General features: G+C 41.7%; 5 non-coding genes across 5 annotated transcripts; all 5 read left to right on the top strand.

Annotated features, from left to right (window-relative positions):
• The first annotated feature begins 976 nt into the window (after positions 1 to 976).
• TRNAP-UGG (transfer RNA proline (anticodon UGG)) lies at positions 977 to 1048 on the top strand. The gene has a single exon. It is a non-coding gene; the product is annotated as a tRNA-Pro (tRNA).
• A 2658-nt stretch (positions 1049 to 3706) lies between these two features.
• Positions 3707 to 3779, top strand: TRNAV-CAC (transfer RNA valine (anticodon CAC)). The gene has a single exon. It is a non-coding gene; the product is annotated as a tRNA-Val (tRNA).
• A 1970-nt stretch (positions 3780 to 5749) lies between these two features.
• On the top strand, positions 5750 to 5821 carry TRNAP-UGG (transfer RNA proline (anticodon UGG)). The gene has a single exon. It is a non-coding gene; the product is annotated as a tRNA-Pro (tRNA).
• Positions 5822 to 8135: 2314 nt separating this feature from the next.
• On the top strand, positions 8136 to 8207 carry TRNAP-UGG (transfer RNA proline (anticodon UGG)). Its single transcript has one exon. It is a non-coding gene; the product is annotated as a tRNA-Pro (tRNA).
• Positions 8208 to 12909: 4702 nt separating this feature from the next.
• Positions 12910 to 12981, top strand: TRNAP-UGG (transfer RNA proline (anticodon UGG)). Its single transcript has one exon. It is a non-coding gene; the product is annotated as a tRNA-Pro (tRNA).
• Positions 12982 to 16989: the final 4008 nt, after the last annotated feature.

Here is a 16989-nt window from a genome sequence, read left to right as displayed (position 1 = left end):
ATATTGTGATGTGTTAGCTAAAAGTTCCATATCCTACAGACTGATATATTCCTCTGTACTTGCACCTTGGGGATTCATCAAAACCTGGCATCATAAGCAGCTTTCTACTGCCACAGACTGGACAGCGAAACAATTTAAAATATCCCAGAAAAAGAAAATAAGCATGCCTAATCAGAGCTTTCTGGACAGGAAGGACATTTGAGCAAGTGAGGAATAAGCACTGCTTTTGTTAATTTGCATAGGCAGAATAGAGACTTCTGGGAAAAGGCCGAAATTACAGACACAGAAAATGGCTGCATCTATAGAGAACGCTAAGAAGTGTTGGCAGCTTTTCCTCTGACCCTGGCCACTTTTACAAGCAATCCTATGATAGTCAGCAGGACCCACCCTAAAAAGGAAGGGGCATCCACTTGGACCCTTTCCACCTTTTCTGATCGAGCCTGATTGAGCACTGATTGAGCAGATAAGCACATGTAATTCTCATTTCAGAAAGGTATTGGTTAGCTTGCTGCTAGCAGCTCAGTTATGTTATGATGTTAGAGGCTATGCAAGGAATGCTTTAGTCCAGCGATATGCAGTTTTTATTGCGCCTTGCATTCAGCAGGAAGATCTTTAGCTTGAATCTGTGGCCTAGGTATTCACCTTGGTATTTCTATTGGCACAAAGTGAAGGAGTATTTGAGAGAAAATGCACAATGTGTTTCTTATGTTGTTATGAACAACTTGTTACTCTTTCTCATTAAGCTTCAGCCACTGCAGAAATATATAAATAAGGGCTGACTTCCTGTAAGACGTGTCCAAAGCTGGGACGAAATAAAAGGAGACACTTGTAAATGATAGTGCTATCGTTTGAGAAAGGGTAAGTTGAGACTGACTTTCATGCGTATTCACAGACCAAGCATCATAAAGATACCAGCATGATCTTCATTGCGGGCTTAGAGCCGGTATTGGCTTTTGAGAGGTAAGAGGATTTTGAGGGCTCGTTGGTCTAGGGGTATGATTCTCGCTTTGGGTGCGAGAGGTCCCGGGTTCAAATCCCGGACGAGCCCTTTTCTTGGTACTCTTTTCAAGTTGTTTTGAAGTTTGCGTTTCAAAGCCAACATCAATTTTTTCTTTGCAGTAGTGGATAATTCTTTGCTAGAGTCTCATGCTTCAGCCCTGCCCAGTCTGAGCTAATACCAAACATCTGGTCTTGCATGGCATGTACGAGCGTTCAGCTAGGGATGTCGGGCAGGTTGCATGAATTAAATCTAAAGCCAGAGGCCCATGGAATAGCCAGTTCGGAGCAGTTTCATTACAGAAAAATCAACTGTAGGTATCTGTTTCTGTAGTGTAGTGGTTATCACGTTCGCCTCACACCCGAAAGGTCCCCGGTTCGAAACCGGGCAGAAACAGTTGTTATATTGTGTTGGCTACAATGTTGATAGGTGCCGTTTTGCCATGGAATTGTCCAAGCCCTGAAGATTATTTCATGCAATCTCGTTCCAAGAAAGGGAATTCTCTCAAAACACTAAAGTAATCGGCGTGTGGATGTATCTGTTGGTTCTCAGACCTTGCTTTCAAAAGAGCCCTGCAATCGGTTCGCTGCTCACCTAGAACAAGCATTAACATGAAGAATTGTTGGCACCAACAGGAATCTTATTTTAGTGGAGTGTTTCTGGCTTTGAGTGCAGAGGCCCTCGGCTCAATTCCAAGATGATCCTTCTCAAGGTGATGATACAAATGCATTGTCACCTTTACGTTTAATGTCAGAATCATTTATTTCCAGTTGGTGGTGTAAGAATGTTTGCAACAGTATTGCGATTTTTCCTAGCCATGCATGAATGAAAGCATATCACTCGCCTTTAGGTGTTTTTCTAATACATTGATATTTGCATCTTCCTTCCTAGCCTGCATGTTTGACTATCTTACAGGAAGCATGTAATAAGTATCACATCAGGGCCCTTCTTCTACTCAATTCACAACTGTTCTATCACGACATAGATAAGAAAGCTGCATCTGCTTTTGTTGTGTAGTGGTAATCAGGTTTACCTGACGTGTGAAAGCCCCATGCTTTGAAAGTACACAGTAACAAAGAAACCGATGACTTTTATAAAAAGGTGTCATGTGTGTCTCTTACTTTGCACAAAAAGTGCCAGAGATGACTTCATTTGCAGTCACTTGAAAAGTAGGGATTCTCCAATAAATGGTAAAGGGTTGAAACAAATCTGAAGAAATGCATGACATACCTGTGTGTGTGTGTGTACGCATGTATGTATATATAGGGAGAGAGAGAGCGTCAATATAAACAGACTTTATTTCAATCAAGCTGTCTTTTCTATCCTTCAGGAGCAGAATGTTCTGATCATCAGCGCTCCAGAATGTAGTGTTTTCTTGGCAAGCATCACATATTGTGATGTGTTAGCTAAAAGTTCCATATCCTACAGACTGATATATTCCTCTGTACTTGCACCTTGGGGATTCATCAAAACCTGGCATAATAAGCAGCTTTCTACTGCCACAGACTGGACAGCGAAACAATTTAAAATATCCCAGAAAAAGAAAATAAGCATGCTTAATCAGAGCTTTCTGGACAGGAAGGACATTTGCGCAAGTGAGGAATAAGCACTGCTTTTGTTATTTTGCATAGGCAGAATAGAGACTTCTGGGAAAAGGCCGAAATTACAGACACAGAAAATGGCTGCATCTATAGAGAACGCTAAGAAGTGTTGGCAGCTTTTCCTCTGACCCTGGCCACTTTTACAAGCAATCCTATGATAGTCAGCAGGACCCACCCTAAAAAGGAAGGGGCATCCACTTGGACCCTTTCCACCTTTTCTGATCGAGCCTGATTGAGCACTGATTGAGCAGATAAGCACATGTAATTCTCATTTCAGAAAGGTATTGGTTAGCTTGCTGCTAGCAGCTCAGTTATGTTATGATGTTAGAGGCTATGCAAGGAATGCTTTAGTCCAGCGATATGCAGTTTTTATTGCGCCTTGCATTCAGCAGGAAGATCTTTAGCTTGAATCTGTGGCCTAGGTATTCACCTTGGTATTTCTATTGGCACAAAGTGAAGGAGTATTTGAGAGAAAATGCACAATGTGTTTCTTATGTTGTTATGAACAACTTGTTACTCTTTCTCATTAAGCTTCAGCCACTGCAGAAATATATAAATAAGGGCTGACTTCCTGTAAGACGTGTCCAAAGCTGGGACGAAATAAAAGGAGACACTTGTAAATGATAGTGCTATCATTTGAGAAAGGGTAAGTTGAGACTGACTTTCATGCGTATTCACAGACCAAGCATCATAAAGATACCAGCATGATCTTCATTGCGGGCTTAGAGCCGGTATTGGCTTTTGAGAGGTAAGAGGATTTTGAGGGCTTGTTGGTCTAGGGGTATGATTCTCGCTTTGGGTGCGAGAGGTCCCGGGTTCAAATCCCGGATGAGCCCTTTTCTTGGTACTCTTTTCAAGTTGTTTTGAAGTTTGCGTTTCAAAGCCAACATCAATTTTTTCTTTGCAGTAGTGGATAATTCTTTGCTAGAGTCTCATGCTTCAGCCCTGCCCAGTCTGAGCTAATACCAAACATCTGGTCTTGCATGGCATGTACGAGCGTTCAGCTAGGGATGTCGGGCAGGTTGCATGAAAGAAATCTAAAGCCAGAGGCCCATGGAATAGCCAGTTCGGAGCAGTTTCATTACAGAAAAATCAACTGTAGGTATCTGTTTCTGTAGTGTAGTGGTTATCACGTTCGCCTCACACGCGAAAGGTCCCCGGTTCGAAACCGGGCAGAAACAGTTGTTATATTGTGTTGGCTACAATGTTGATAGGTGCCGTTTTGCCATGGAATTGTCCAAGCCCTGAAGATTATTTCATGCAATCTCGTTCCAAGAAAGGGAATTCTCTCAAAACACTAAAGTAATCGGCGTGTGGATGTATCTGTTGGTTCTCAGACCTTGCTTTCAAAAGAGCCCAGCAATCGGTTCGCTGCTCACCTAGAACAAGCATTAACATGAAGAATTGTTGGCACCAACAGGAATCTTATTTTAGTGGAGTGTTTCTGGCTTTGAGTGCAGAGGCCCTCGGCTCAATTCTAAGATGATCCTTCTCAAGGTGATGATACAAATGCATTGTCACCTTTACGTTTAATGTCAGAATCATTTATTTCCAGTTGGTGGTGTAAGAATGTTTGCAACAGTATGGCGATTTTTCCTAGCCATGCATGAATGAAAGCATATCACTCGCCTTTAGGTGTTTTTCTAATACATTGATATTTGCATCTTCCTTCCTAGCCTGCATGTTTGACTATCTTACAGGCTGCATGTAATAAGTATCACATCAGGGCCCTTCTTCTACTCAATTCACAACTGTTCTATCACGACATAGATAAGAAAGCTTCATCTGCTTTTGTTGTGTAGTGGTAATCAGGTTTACCTGACGTGTGAAAGCCCCATGCTTTGAAATTACACAGTAACAAAGAAACCGATGACTTTTATAAAAAAGGTGTCATGTGTGTATCTTACTTTGCACAAAAAGTGCCAGAGATGACTTCATTTGCAGTCACTTGAAAAGTAGGGATTCTCCAATAAATGGTAAATGGTTGAAACAAATCTGAAGAAATGCATGACATACCTGTGTGTGTGTGTATACGCATGTATGTATATATAGGGAGAGAGAGAGCGTCAATATAAACAGACTTTATTTCAATCAAGCTGTCTTTTCTATCCTTCAGGAGCAGAATGTTCTGATCATCAGCGCTCCAGAATGTAGTGTTTTCTTGGCAAGCATCACATATTGTGATGTGTTAGCTAAAAGTTCCATATCCTACAGACTGATATATTCCTCTGTACTTGCACCTTGGGGATTCATCAAAACCTGGCATCATAAGCAGCTTTCTACTGCCACAGACTGGACAGCGAAACAATTTAAAATATCCCAGAAAAAGAAAATAAGCATGCTTAATCAGAGCTTTCTGGACAGGAAGGACATTTGAGCAAGTGAGGAATAAGCACTGCTTTTGTTAATTTGCATAGGCAGAATAGAGACTTCTGGGAAAAGGCCGAAATTACAGACACAGAAAATGGCTGCATCTATAGAGAACGCTAAGAAGTGTTGGCAGCTTTTCCTCTGACCCTGGCCACTTTTACAAGCAATCCTATGATAGTCAGCAGGACCCACCCTAAAAAGGAAGGGGCATCCACTTGGACCCTTTCCACCTTTTCTGATCGAGCCTGATTGAGCACTGATTGAGCAGATAAGCACATGTAATTCTCATTTCAGAAAGGTATTGGTTAGCTTGCTGCTAGCAGCTCAGTTATGTTATGATGTTAGAGGCTATGCAAGGAATGCTTTAGTCCAGCGATATGCAGTTTTTATTGCGCCTTGCATTCAGCAGGAAGATCTTTAGCTTGAATCTGTGGCCTAGGTATTCACCTTGGTATTTCTATTGGCACAAAGTGAAGGAGTATTTGAGAGAAAATGCACAATGTGTTTCTTATGTTGTTATGAACAACTTGTTACTCTTTCTCATTAAGCTTCAGCCACTGCAGAAATATATAAATAAGGGCTGACTTCCTGTAAGACGTGTCCAAAGCTGGGACGAAATAAAAGGAGACACTTGTAAATGATAGTGCTATCGTTTGAGAAAGGGTAAGTTGAGACTGACTTTCATGCGTATTCACAGACCAAGCATCATAAAGATACCAGCATGATCTTCATTGCGGGCTTAGAGCCGGTATTGGCTTTTGAGAGGTAAGAGGATTTTGAGGGCTCGTTGGTCTAGGGGTATGATTCTCGCTTTGGGTGCGAGAGGTCCCGGGTTCAAATCCCGGACGAGCCCTTTTCTTGGTACTCTTTTCAAGTTGTTTTGAAGTTTGCGTTTCAAAGCCAACATCAATTTTTTCTTTGCAGTAGTGGATAATTCTTTGCTAGAGTCTCATGCTTCAGCCCTGCCCAGTCTGAGCTAATACCAAACATCTGGTCTTGCATGGCATGTACGAGCGTTCAGCTAGGGATGTCGGGCAGGTTGCATGAATTAAATCTAAAGCCAGAGGCCCATGGAATAGCCAGTTCGGAGCAGTTTCATTACAGAAAAATCAACTGTAGGTATCTGTTTCTGTAGTGTAGTGGTTATCACGTTCGCCTCACACCCGAAAGGTCCCCGGTTCGAAACCGGGCAGAAACAGTTGTTATATTGTGTTGGCTACAATGTTGATAGGTGCCGTTTTGCCATGGAATTGTCCAAGCCCTGAAGATTATTTCATGCAATCTCGTTCCAAGAAAGGGAATTCTCTCAAAACACTAAAGTAATCGGCGTGTGGATGTATCTGTTGGTTCTCAGACCTTGCTTTCAAAAGAGCCCTGCAATCGGTTCGCTGCTCACCTAGAACAAGCATTAACATGAAGAATTGTTGGCACCAACAGGAATCTTATTTTAGTGGAGTGTTTCTGGCTTTGAGTGCAGAGGCCCTCGGCTCAATTCCAAGATGATCCTTCTCAAGGTGATGATACAAATGCATTGTCACCTTTACGTTTAATGTCAGAATCATTTATTTCCAGTTGGTGGTGTAAGAATGTTTGCAACAGTATTGCGATTTTTCCTAGCCATGCATGAATGAAAGCATATCACTCGCCTTTAGGTGTTTTTCTAATACATTGATATTTGCATCTTCCTTCCTAGCCTGCATGTTTGACTATCTTACAGGAAGCATGTAATAAGTATCACATCAGGGCCCTTCTTCTACTCAATTCACAACTGTTCTATCACGACATAGATAAGAAAGCTGCATCTGCTTTTGTTGTGTAGTGGTAATCAGGTTTACCTGACGTGTGAAAGCCCCATGCTTTGAAAGTACACAGTAACAAAGAAACCGATGACTTTTATAAAAAGGTGTCATGTGTGTCTCTTACTTTGCACAAAAAGTGCCAGAGATGACTTCATTTGCAGTCACTTGAAAAGTAGGGATTCTCCAATAAATGGTAAAGGGTTGAAACAAATCTGAAGAAATGCATGACATACCTGTGTGTGTGTGTGTACGCATGTATGTATATATAGGGAGAGAGAGAGCGTCAATATAAACAGACTTTATTTCAATCAAGCTGTCTTTTCTATCCTTCAGGAGCAGAATGTTCTGATCATCAGCGCTCCAGAATGTAGTGTTTTCTTGGCAAGCATCACATATTGTGATGTGTTAGCTAAAAGTTCCATATCCTACAGACTGATATATTCCTCTGTACTTGCACCTTGGGGATTCATCAAAACCTGGCATAATAAGCAGCTTTCTACTGCCACAGACTGGACAGCGAAACAATTTAAAATATCCCAGAAAAAGAAAATAAGCATGCTTAATCAGAGCTTTCTGGACAGGAAGGACATTTGCGCAAGTGAGGAATAAGCACTGCTTTTGTTAATTTGCATAGGCAGAATAGAGACTTCTGGGAAAAGGCCGAAATTACAGACACAGAAAATGGCTGCATCTATAGAGAACGCTAAGAAGTGTTGGCAGCTTTTCCTCTGACCCTGGCCACTTTTACAAGCAATCCTATGATAGTCAGCAGGACCCACCCTAAAAAGGAAGGGGCATCCACTTGGACCCTTTCCACCTTTTCTGATCGAGCCTGATTGAGCACTGATTGAGCAGATAAGCACATGTAATTCTCATTTCAGAAAGGTATTGGTTAGCTTGCTGCTAGCAGCTCAGTTATGTTATGATGTTAGAGGCTATGCAAGGAATGCTTTAGTCCAGCGATATGCAGTTTTTATTGCGCCTTGCATTCAGCAGGAAGATCTTTAGCTTGAATCTGTGGCCTAGGTATTCACCTTGGTATTTCTATTGGCACAAAGTGAAGGAGTATTTGAGAGAAAATGCACAATGTGTTTCTTATGTTGTTATGAACAACTTGTTACTCTTTCTCATTAAGCTTCAGCCACTGCAGAAATATATAAATAAGGGCTGACTTCCTGTAAGACGTGTCCAAAGCTGGGACGAAATAAAAGGAGACACTTGTAAATGATAGTGCTATCGTTTGAGAAAGGGTAAGTTGAGACTGACTTTCATGCGTATTCACAGACCAAGCATCATAAAGATACCAGCATGATCTTCATTGCGGGCTTAGAGCCGGTATTGGCTTTTGAGAGGTAAGAGGATTTTGAGGGCTCGTTGGTCTAGGGGTATGATTCTCGCTTTGGGTGCGAGAGGTCCCGGGTTCAAATCCCGGACGAGCCCTTTTCTTGGTACTCTTTTCAAGTTGTTTTGAAGTTTGCGTTTCAAAGCCAACATCAATTTTTTCTTTGCAGTAGTGGATAATTCTTTGCTAGAGTCTCATGCTTCAGCCCTGCCCAGTCTGAGCTAATACCAAACATCTGGTCTTGCATGGCATGTACGAGCGTTCAGCTAGGGATGTCGGGCAGGTTGCATGAATTAAATCTAAAGCCAGAGGCCCATGGAATAGCCAGTTCGGAGCAGTTTCATTACAGAAAAATCAACTGTAGGTATCTGTTTCTGTAGTGTAGTGGTTATCACGTTCCCCTCACACCCGAAAGGTCCCCGGTTCGAAACCGGGCAGAAACAGTTGTTATATTGTGTTGGCTACAATGTTGATAGGTGCCGTTTTGCCATGGAATTGTCCAAGCCCTGAAGATTATTTCATGCAATCTCGTTCCAAGAAAGGGAATTCTCTCAAAACACTAAAGTAATCGGCGTGTGGATGTATCTGTTGGTTCTCAGACCTTGCTTTCAAAAGAGCCCTGCAATCGGTTCGCTGCTCACCTAGAACAAGCATTAACATGAAGAATTGTTGGCACCAACAGGAATCTTATTTTAGTGGAGTGTTTCTGGCTTTGAGTGCAGAGGCCCTCGGCTCAATTCCAAGATGATCCTTCTCAAGGTGATGATACAAATGCATTGTCACCTTTACGTTTAATGTCAGAATCATTTATTTCCAGTTGGTGGTGTAAGAATGTTTGCAACAGTATTGCGATTTTTCCTAGCCATGCATGAATGAAAGCATATCACTCGCCTTTAGGTGTTTTTCTAATACATTGATATTTGCATCTTCCTTCCTAGCCTGCATGTTTGACTATCTTACAGGAAGCATGTAATAAGTATCACATCAGGGCCCTTCTTCTACTCAATTCACAACTGTTCTATCACGACATAGATAAGAAAGCTGCATCTGCTTTTGTTGTGTAGTGGTAATCAGGTTTACCTGACGTGTGAAAGCCCCATGCTTTGAAAGTACACAGTAACAAAGAAACCGATGACTTTTATAAAAAGGTGTCATGTGTGTCTCTTACTTTGCACAAAAAGTGCCAGAGATGACTTCATTTGCAGTCACTTGAAAAGTAGGGATTCTCCAATAAATGGTAAAGGGTTGAAACAAATCTGAAGAAATGCATGACATACCTGTGTGTGTGTGTGTACGCATGTATGTATATATAGGGAGAGAGAGAGCGTCAATATAAACAGACTTTATTTCAATCAAGCTGTCTTTTCTATCCTTCAGGAGCAGAATGTTCTGATCATCAGCGCTCCAGAATGTAGTGTTTTCTTGGCAAGCATCACATATTGTGATGTGTTAGCTAAAAGTTCCATATCCTACAGACTGATATATTCCTCTGTACTTGCACCTTGGGGATTCATCAAAACCTGGCATAATAAGCAGCTTTCTACTGCCACAGACTGGACAGCGAAACAATTTAAAATATCCCAGAAAAAGAAAATAAGCATGCTTAATCAGAGCTTTCTGGACTGGAAGGACATTTGCGCAAGTGAGGAATAAGCACTGCTTTTGTTAATTTGCATAGGCAGAATAGAGACTTCTGGGAAAAGGCCGAAATTACAGACACAGAAAATGGCTGCATCTATAGAGAACGCTAAGAAGTGTTGGCAGCTTTTCCTCTGACCCTGGCCACTTTTACAAGCAATCCTATGATAGTCAGCAGGACCCACCCTAAAAAGGAAGGGGCATCCACTTGGACCCTTTCCACCTTTTCTGATCGAGCCTGATTGAGCACTGATTGAGCAGATAAGCACATGTAATTCTCATTTCAGAAAGGTATTGGTTAGCTTGCTGCTAGCAGCTCAGTTATGTTATGATGTTAGAGGCTATGCAAGGAATGCTTTAGTCCAGCGATATGCAGTTTTTATTGCGCCTTGCATTCAGCAGGAAGATCTTTAGCTTGAATCTGTGGCCTAGGTATTCACCTTGGTATTTCTATTGGCACAAAGTGAAGGAGTATTTGAGAGAAAATGCACAATGTGTTTCTTATGTTGTTATGAACAACTTGTTACTCTTTCTCATTAAGCTTCAGCCACTGCAGAAATATATAAATAAGGGCTGACTTCCTGTAAGACGTGTCCAAAGCTGGGACGAAATAAAAGGAGACACTTGTAAATGATAGTGCTATCGTTTGAGAAAGGGTAAGTTGAGACTGACTTTCATGCGTATTCACAGACCAAGCATCATAAAGATACCAGCATGATCTTCATTGCGGGCTTAGAGCCGGTATTGGCTTTTGAGAGGTAAGAGGATTTTGAGGGCTCGTTGGTCTAGGGGTATGATTCTCGCTTTGGGTGCGAGAGGTCCCGGGTTCCAATCCCGGATGAGCCCTTTTCTTGGTACTCTTTTCAAGTTGTTTTGAAGTTTGCGTTTCAAAGCCAACCTCAATTTTTTCTTTGCAGTAGTGGATAATTCTTTGCTAGAGTCTCATGCTTCAGCCCTGCCCAGTCTGAGCTAATACCAAACATCTGGTCTTGCATGGCATGTACGAGCGTTCAGCTAGGGATGTCGGGCAGGTTGCATGAAAGAAATCTAAAGCCAGAGGCCCATGGAATAGCCAGTTCGGAGCAGTTTCATTACAGAAAAATCAACTGTAGGTATCTGTTTCTGTAGTGTAGTGGTTATCACGTTCGACTCACACGCGAAAGGTCCCCGGTTCGAAACCGGGCAGAAACAGTTGTTATATTGTGTTGGCTACAATGTTGATAGGTGCCGTTTTGCCATGGAATTGTCCAAGCCCTGAAGATTATTTCATGCAATCTCGTTCCAAGAAAGGGAATTCTCTCAAAACACTAAAGTAATCGGCGTGTGGATGTATCTGTTGGTTCTCAGACCTTGCTTTCAAAAGAGCCCAGCAATCGGTTCGCTGCTCACCTAGAACAAGCATTAACATGAAGAATTGTTGGCACCAACAGGAATCTTATTTTAGTGGAGTGTTTCTGGCTTTGAGTGCAGAGGCCCTCGGCTCAATTCCAAGATGATCCTTCTCAAGGTGATGATACAAATGCATTGTCACCTTTACGTTTAATGTCAGAATCATTTATTTCCAGTTGGTGGTGTAAGAATGTTTGCAACAGTATGGCGATTTTTCCTAGCCATGCATGAATGAAAGCATATCACTCGCCTTTAGGTGTTTTTCTAATACATTGATATTTGCATCTTCCTTCCTAGCCTGCATGTTTGACTATCTTACAGGAAGCATGTAATAAGTATCACATCAGGGCCCTTCTTCTACTCAAATCACAACTGTTCTATCACGACATAGATAAGAAAGCTGCATCTGCTTTTGTTGTGTAGTGGTAATCAGGTTTACCTGACGTGTGAAAGCCCCATGCTTTGAAATTACACAGTAACAAAGAAACCGATGACTTTTATAAAAAAGGTGTCATGTGTGTATCTTACTTTGCACAAAAAGTGCCAGAGATGACTTCATTTGCAGTCACTTGAAAAGTAGGGATTCTCCAATAAATGGTAAATGGTTGAAACAAATCTGAAGAAATGCATGACATACCTGTGTGTGTGTGTATACGCATGTATGTATATATAGGGAGAGAGAGAGCGTCAATATAAACAGACTTTATTTCAATCAAGCTGTCTTTTCTATCCTTCAGGAGCAGAATGTTCTGATCATCAGCGCTCCAGAATGTAGTGTTTTCTTGGCAAGCATCACATATTGTGATGTGTTAGCTAAAAGTTCCATATCCTACAGACTGATATATTCCTCTGTACCTGCACCTTGGGGATTCATCAAAACCTGGCATCATAAGCAGCTTTCTACTGCCACAGACTGGACAGCGAAACAATTTAAAATATCCCAGAAAAAGAAAATAAGCATGCTTAATCAGAGCTTTCTGGACAGGAAGGACATTTGAGCAAGTGAGGAATAAGCACTGCTTTTGTTAATTTGCATAGGCAGAATAGAGACTTCTGGGAAAAGGCCGAAATTACAGACACAGAAAATGGCTGCATCTATAGAGAACGCTAAGAAGTGTTGGCAGCTTTTCCTCTGACCCTGGCCACTTTTACAAGCAATCCTATGATAGTCAGCAGGACCCACCCTAAAAAGGAAGGGGCATCCACTTGGACCCTTTCCACCTTTTCTAAGTCGAGCCTGATTGAGCACTGATTGAGCAGATAAGCACATGTAATTCTCATTTCAGAAAGGTATTGGTTAGCTTGCTGCTAGCAGCTCAGTTATGTTATGATGTTAGAGGCTATGCAAGGAATGCTTTAGTCCAGCGATATGCAGTTTTTATTGCGCCTTGCATTCAGCAGGAAGATCTTTAGCTTGAATCTGTGGCCTAGGTATTCACCTTGGTATTTCTATTGGCACAAAGTGAAGGAGTATTTGAGAGAAAATGCACAATGTGTTTCTTATGTTGTTATGAACAACTTGTTACTCTTTCTCATTAAGCTTCAGCCACTGCAGAAATATATAAATAAGGGCTGACTTCCTGTAAGACGTGTCCAAAGCTGGGACGAAATAAAAGGAGACACTTGTAAATGATAGTGCTATCGTTTGAGAAAGGGTAAGTTGAGACTGACTTTCATGCGTATTCACAGACCAAGCATCATAAAGATACCAGCATGATCTTCATTGCGGGCTTAGAGCCGGTATTGGCTTTTGAGAGGTAAGAGGATTTTGAGGGCTCGTTGGTCTAGGGGTATGATTCTCGCTTTGGGTGCGAGAGGTCCCGGGTTCAAATCCCGGACGAGCCCTTTTCTTGGTACTCTTTTCAAGTTGTTTTGAAGTTTGCGTTTCAAAGCCAACATCAATTTTTTCTTTGCAGTAGTGGATAATTCTTTGCTAGAGTCTCATGCTTCAGCCCTGCCCAGTCTGAGCTAATACCAAACATCTGGTCTTGCATGGCATGTACGAGCGTTCAGCTAGGGATGTCGGGCAGGTTGCATGAAAGAAATCTAAAGCCAGAGGCCCATGGAATAGCCAGTTCGGAGCAGTTTCATTACAGAAAAATCAACTGTAGGTATCTGTTTCTGTAGTGTAGTGGTTATCATGTTTGCCTCACACGCGAAAGGTCCTCGGTTCGAAACCGGGCAGAAACAGTTGTTATATTGTGTTGGCTACAATGTTGATAGGTGCTGTTTTGCCATGGAATTGTCCAAGCCCTGAAGATTATTTCATGCAATCTCGTTCCAAGAAAGGGAATTCTCTCAAAACACTAAAGTAATCGGCGTGTGGATGTATCTGTTGGTTCTCAGACCTTGCTTTCAAAAGAGCCCAGCAATCGGTTCGCTGCTCACCTAGAACAAGCATTAACATGAAGAATTGTTGGCACCAACAGGAATCTTATTTTAGTGGAGTGTTTCTGGCTTTGAGTGCAGAGGCCCTCGGCTCAATTCCAAGATGATCCTTCTCAAGGTGATGATACAAATGCATTGTCACCTTTACGTTTAATGTCAGAATCATTTATTTCCAGTTGGTGGTGTAAGAATGTTTGCAACAGTATGGCGATTTTTCCTAGCCATGCATGAATGAAAGCATATCACTCGCCTTTAGGTGTTTTTCTAATACATTGATATTTGCATCTTCCTTCCTAGCCTGCATGTTTGACTATCTTACAGGAAGCATGTAATAAGTATCACATCAGGGCCCTTCTTCTACTCAATTCACAACTGTTCTATCACGACATAGATAAGAAAGCTGCATCTGCTTTTGTTGTGTAGTGGTAATCAGGTTTACCTGACGTGTGAAAGCCCCATGCTTTGAAAGTACACAGTAACAAAGAAACCGATGACTTTTATAAAAAGGTGTCATGTGTGTCTCTTACTTTGCACAAAAAGTGCCAGAGATGACTTCATTTGCAGTCACTTGAAAAGTAGGGATTCTCCAATAAATGGTAAAGGGTTGAAACAAATCTGAAGAAATGCATGACATACCTGTGTGTGTGTGTGTACGCATGTATGTATATATAGGGAGAGAGAGAGCGTCAATATAAACAGACTTTATTTCAATCAAGCTGTCTTTTCTATCCTTCAGGAGCAGAATGTTCTGATCATCAGCGCTCCAGAATGTAGTGTTTTCTTGGCAAGCATCACATATTGTGATGTGTTAGCTAAAAGTTCCATATCCTACAGACTGATATATTCCTCTGTACTTGCACCTTGGGGATTCATCAAAACCTGGCATAATAAGCAGCTTTCTACTGCCACAGACTGGACAGCGAAACAATTTAAAATATCTCAGAAAAAGAAAATAAGCATGCTTAATCAGAGCTTTCTGGACAGGAAGGACATTTGAGCAAGTGAGGAATAAGCACTGCTTTTGTTAATTTGCATAGGCAGAATAGAGACTTCTGGGAAAAGGCGGAAATTACAGACACAGAAAATGGCTGCATCTATAGAGAACGCTAAGAAGTGTTGGCAGCTTTTCCTCTGACCCTGGCCACTTTTACAAGCAATCCTATGATAGTCAGCAGGACCCACCCTAAAAAGGAAGGGGCATCCACTTGGACCCTTTCCACCTTTTCTAAGTCGAGCCTAATTGAGCACTGATTGAGCAGATAAGCACATGTAATTCTCATTTCAGAAAGGTATTGGTTAGCTTGCTGCTAGCAGCTCAGCTCAGTTATGTTATGATGTTAGAGGCTATGCAAGGAATGCTTTAGTCCAGCGATATGCAGTTTTTATTGCGCCTTGCATTCAGCAGGAAGATCTTTAGCTTGAATCTGTGGCCTAGGTATTCACCTATTGGCACAAAGTGAAGGAGTATTTGAGAGAAAATGCACAATGTGTTTCTTATGTTGTTATGAACAACTTGTTACTCTTTCTCATTAAGCTTCAGCCACTGCAGAAATATATAAATAAGGGCTGACTTCCTGTAAGACGTGTCCAAAGCTGGGACGAAATAAAAGGAGACACTTGTAAATGATAGTGCTATCGTTTGAGAAAGGGTAAGTTGAGACTGACTCTCATGCGTATTCACAGACCAAGCATCATAAAGATACCAGCATGATCTTCATTGCGGGCTTAGAGCCGGTATTGGCTTTTGAGAGGTAAGAGAATTTTGAGGGCTCGTTGGTCTAGGGGTATGATTCTCGCTTTGGGTGCGAGAGGTCCCGGGTTTAAATCCCGGACGAGCCCTTTTCTTGGTACTCTTTGCAAGTTGTTTTGAAGTTTGCGTTTCAAAGCCAACATCAATTTTTTCTTTGCAGTAGTGGATAATTCTTTGCTAGAGTCTCATGCTTCAGCCCTGCCCAGTCTGAGCTAATACCAAACATCTGGTCTTGCATGGCATGTACGAGCGTTCAGCTAGGGATGTCGGGCAGGTTGCATGAATTAAATCTAAAGCCAGAGGCCCATGGAATAGCCAGTTCGGAGCAGTTTCATTACAGAAAAATCAACTGTAGGTATCTGTTTCTGTAGTGTAGTGGTTATCACGTTCGCCTCACACGCGAAAGGTCTCCGGTTCGAAACCGGGCAGAAACAGTTGTTATATTGTGTTGGCTACAATGTTGATAGGTGCCGTTTTGCCATGGAATTGTCCAAGCCCTGAAGATTATTTCATGCAATCTCGTTCCAAGAAAGGGAATTCTCTCAAAACACTAAAGTAATCGGCGTGTGGATGTATCTGTTGGTTCTCAGACCTTGCTTTCAAAAGAGCCCTGCAATCGGTTCGCTGCTCACCTAGAACAAGCATTAACATGAAGAATTGTTGGCACCAACAGGAATCTTATTTTAGTGGAGTGTTTCTGGCTTTGAGTGCAGAGGCCCTCGGCTCAATTCCAAGATGATCCTTCTCAAGGTGATGATACAAATGCATTGTCACCTTTACGTTTAATGTCAGAATCATTTATTTCCAGTTGGTGGTGTAAGAATGTTTGCAACAGTATGGCGATTTTTCCTAGCCATGCATGAATGAAAGCATATCACTCGCCTTTAGGTGTTTTTCTAATACATTGATATTTGCATCTTCCTTCCTAGCCTGCATGTTTGACTATCTTACAGGAAGCATGTAATAAGTATCACATCAGGGCCCTTCTTCTACTCAATTCACAACTGTTCTATCACGACATAGATAAGAAAGCTGCATCTGCTTTTGTTGTGTAGTGGTAATCAGGTTTACCTGACGTGTGAAAGCCCCATGCTTTGAAAGTACACAGTAACAAAGAAACCGATGATTTTTATAAAAAGGTGTCATGTGTGTCTCTTACTTTGCACAAAAAGTGCCAGAGATGACTTCATTTGCAGTCACTTGAAAAGTAGGGATTCTCCAATAAATGGTAAAGGGTTGAAACAAATCTGAAGAAATGCATGACATACCTGTGTGTGTGTGTGTACGCATGTATGTATATATAGGGAGAGAGAGAGCGTCAATATAAACAGACTTTATTTCAATCAAGCTGTCTTTTCTATCCTTCAGGAGCAGAATGTTCTGATCATCAGCGCTCCAGAATGTAGTGTTTTCTTGGCAAGCATCACATATTGTGATGTGTTAGCTAAATGTTCCATATCCCACTGACTGATATATTCCTCTGTACTTGTACCTTGGGGATTCATCAAAACCTGGCATCATAAGCAGCTTTCTACTGCCACAGACTGGACAGCGAAACAATTTAAAATATCCCAGAAAAAGAAAATAAGCATGCTTAATCAGAGCTTTCTGGACAGGAAGGACATTTGAGCAAGTGAGGAATAAGCACTGCTTTTGTTAATTTGCATAGGCAGAATAGAGACTTCTGGGAAAAGGACGAAATTACAGACACAGAA

Source organism: Triturus cristatus, chromosome 8 (assembly GCF_964204655.1).
Source record: "Triturus cristatus chromosome 8, aTriCri1.1, whole genome shotgun sequence".
NCBI classification, from domain to species: Eukaryota; Metazoa; Chordata; class Amphibia; order Caudata; family Salamandridae; genus Triturus; species Triturus cristatus.
Note: the sequence above shows the minus strand (reverse complement) of the source record. Positions and strands in the feature narration are given on the sequence as shown.